The sequence below is a fragment of the Coregonus clupeaformis genome, chromosome 18 (assembly GCF_020615455.1).
Source record: "Coregonus clupeaformis isolate EN_2021a chromosome 18, ASM2061545v1, whole genome shotgun sequence".
NCBI classification, from domain to species: domain Eukaryota; kingdom Metazoa; phylum Chordata; class Actinopteri; order Salmoniformes; family Salmonidae; genus Coregonus; species Coregonus clupeaformis.
Genome location: NC_059209.1, coordinates 26,916,676 through 26,920,174, shown reverse-complemented (window position 1 = coordinate 26,920,174; position 3,499 = coordinate 26,916,676). Strand labels below are relative to the sequence as shown.

Below are 3,499 nucleotides of genomic sequence, written 5' to 3'. Positions count from 1 at the left end.
CCGAGGATGAGGGCGTTCGCTCGGACCGTTCGGAGGAGTTCTAGCCCTCCTCCGGCTCCCCTCCTCCCGCCCGGCGTGGTGTTGCTCTTGGGACTTCTGGGGCCGTCCCTTGGGGGGGGGTTCTGTCATGAGCCCTCTCACTCCACCGGGTTACCACCTTAATGTGTTTCCACTATCTTCCACTCTGCTCATCTCTCTCTCTCTACTCAGCCTAACGAGCTCCACCTGTCCCTGCTCTGCTCGGCTCGAATTACTCTGCCAGCTGCGCTGCATTACCCACTAACCTCTCCCAGTATTTAAAGTCCCGTCTCTCAGCTCTCCTTTGTCAGATCGTCTGCTAAGCTCACACCCGGAACCTGTGTGCTCACGCTTCTGGCTCACCCTTGTTTTGTGACCCCGGACCTGCCTGATTCTTGGATACTCTTCTGCCCCAGGAAAACCAGACCTGCTTTCTGCCATTACGACTCCTGACTACTCTTCGACCCCGGTAACTCTGACCAGCCTTCTGGCTTGCTACAACGTATTTGGATTTCCCTTGAACTGTACTTCTGCCTTGTTTCATCCGCCCCGTTGTGTCTGTGTTTCCTCCCCCCCCAGGCAGAGGTGTAGTCCAGGGTATACGCTGGTATACGGCGTATACCTACTTATTTTTCAGTCAGCATTGCGTATACCCACTTCTAAATCCCCCCTGATGCGCATCATTCAGTAATATCTGTGAGTCAGATTGCCTATTTTCTTCCTCGGGGATAGTGAAGCCATGACCCACCCTCCTCTGCCTCTAATTGGCTGGTACTCGCTGCTTTCACTGATTAGATTGGTTAACTTTAGGCATGAGGACTGATGAGCCAATCAGAGGCAGAGTAGGGCGGGTCATGCCGAGGAAAATATCGCTAATACCTCAGGTGCCAGTGAAAAAAAAAAAAAAAACTCAGGTGCCGGTGCCACTTGACTACGATAACGGCAGCAGACCAAACAACGGATGAAGAAAGGACACAAGCGGCGGTGTGCCACCCCAGTTGATGGAAGACATCATTCTGAGGTAAGTTTTAAGGTGGTTTCCAAATGAATCATTATTTTAAACTACTGGCAAATTGCCAGTGACTGCACATTTAGAGGAGAAGAGATGTTGCCGCCAATAGTTAGTGCGAGTCGGCTAACGTTATGAAGCTAGCTACGTAGATTGGGATAATGTGGGGAAACCGGGGCATTGTTGGTTTTCAGTAAGTGTTTAATCAACCCAGTTCATAAGAATTTCATACCAGACTGATGAAACTGATTATCTCAATGTTTATGAAGCTTGTTTATTATTGTAAAGGTCTAAATTATAACGTTAGCCAAGTTACTAAGCCCTAAATTATAACATTAGCCAAGTTACTTAGCCCTAACTAACCTATATGATCTAGTTTAATTGCATAGTAGCTAAGCTGGTAGTTGATTTTTAAGTAAGTTAAAACACAAGAATGGGGACAAATAGTTTAAGATTCAGCCTAAAACAATATTGAGGTCTAATCAGGCTGTCTTATTTTGTATAGGGACAGGTAACCATGAAAAGGAAGGGAGATATTGCAGACTTTTTTTGTAAAGAGGCACAAATCAGGCCCAGATCAGGCCCAGGCAGACCCCACCCCTAAAACCAGCAGCCCTGGCAGCTCTCAACCGGGAGCTAGCCAGGCAAGTCAGTGTGAGCATAGAGAAGGATCCAGTCTACCACCACCAGGTCAGAACACACAGGCAGTAAATTGCATCTCCAGTTTATTGAAAAGTGAAGCCTCACACTGTAACAAAAGGTGATTTTGACAGATTAAGCCTCATTTTGAATTTCTGTGTGATGTTATTTATTTTATTGCCCTTCTATTTATTTTGTCTGTATCCATGTTTGTTTTTTACAATGCTACTGTTATATAACATTTTGTGTTAAATTTGTTGTTTTTTTGTTAAATAAACTCTCCCAAGTATTTCACTCACTAATCTCCTGTATGCTTCAGCTTCACTTGCTGAAAATATTTCCACTTGGTTATGCAGATTGTTAATGTAAAGAGGGGGACCCATGTCTTGCTGATGACTATTGTGATCACAGTAGTGTGTGTGTGTGTGTGTGTGTGTGTGTGTAAGTGTGTGAGAGAGAGAGAGACAGGGAGATGCATAATTAGTTTTGTTGTTGTCTGTAGACATCAATAATGACTGGCCAGACCTGTGGAGTGCTAAACAAACAGAAGACTTCAAATCCAAGAACCCCTGGTTGGGATCCAAAAACAAAAAATTGGGTAAGTTTAGGTAGATTGCTAGTTTGGGTAACTTCTGAAACAGTGGGCACAGATAACTTTGTGTGTGTGTGTGTGTGTGTGTGTGTGTGTGTAAAGGACCATGCACACGTACAGCTGTGGATACAGGAGTAGTTACATTGTTTGTTTATGCTTCGCAGGATGTCTGGTCTGTAGCAGTGTGAACTCCATTGGGATCGACAAGGAGCAAGGACAAGGTGTATCGCTCTCAAGAGAATGGATGAACTTTGAAATTCAAGTGTCTGGCCAGGGAAGTAGAACAACAAGTTTGTCAATCTTGAGAAATAAGGTGAGGAAACATGCGTTGTCCAAGGCCCACACTCAGGCTGTGAAGGTGGCAGAGCAACAGAAAGAAGCTGCCATTGAGAATGCAGTGGAGACTATGACTGAGTCCTACATGAAGGAAACTGAAGCTGTGTTTCGAACAGCCTACCATCTGGCCAAAATGAACCGACCCTTTTCTGACCATGAGAGCCTCATTGAGCTGCAGGAACTGAATGGTGTAAAAATGGGCTCAATACTTCATTCACGTTACAGTGCAACACAAATAATACAACATGTTGCTAGTGAGATGCAGAGCAAAATCATCAGTAGCATTATAGCATCATCCAGTAAGTTAGCTGTCCTAATTGACGAGGCATCTTCTTTAAGTCACAAAGCTGTCATGACAGTTTCTATTAAAGCATCAATTCAAGAAGAAAGCCCTGAGTTCATATTCCTGGAACTTGTTGAACTGGAAAATCAGAGAGCAGATGGCATATTACAGGCGTTACTCACCTGTTTAACTAATGCTGGCTTTACAGAAGAGTGGCTTCATGAAAACTGGGTAACATTTGTATCTGATGGAGCCAGTGTCATGCTAGGAAAGAAGTCAGGAGTAGCAACCAGACTGACTTTGAGATTCCCAAAGCTTTTTGTATGGCACTGCATGAACCATAGACTTGAACTTGCTGTGTCAGATGCAGTTGATGAGGTAAACTCTGTCAATCACTTTAAAACTTTTATCCAGAAGCTATACTCTCTGTATAGTGTGTCAAACAAAAATGAACGTGAACTTGTTAATGCAGCAGCTGAAGTAGGCTCACAACTTCTTCGCATTGGCAGAATCTTGGATGTACGCTGGGTGGCCAGTAGCTTTCGGACTGTTCGTGCTGTTTGGACATCCCTGGGAGCTCTTGTGCAGCACTTTAAAAATGCTTGCAGTGATGAGATGAGGT

General features: G+C 44.5%; 1 long non-coding RNA gene across 2 annotated transcripts; it reads left to right on the top strand.

Moving 5' to 3' along the window:
* Positions 1–603: 603 nt before the first annotated feature.
* LOC121530645 lies at positions 604–2,722 on the top strand. Of its 2 annotated transcripts, none has more exons than XR_005994053.1 (3): positions 604–1,039; positions 2,169–2,264; positions 2,423–2,722. It is a non-coding gene; the product is annotated as an uncharacterized LOC121530645 (long non-coding RNA). The 2 variants fall into 2 exon arrangements; XR_005994054.1 differs by having other exon boundaries at positions 604–1,787.
* The last annotated feature ends 777 nt before the right edge of the window (positions 2,723–3,499 follow it).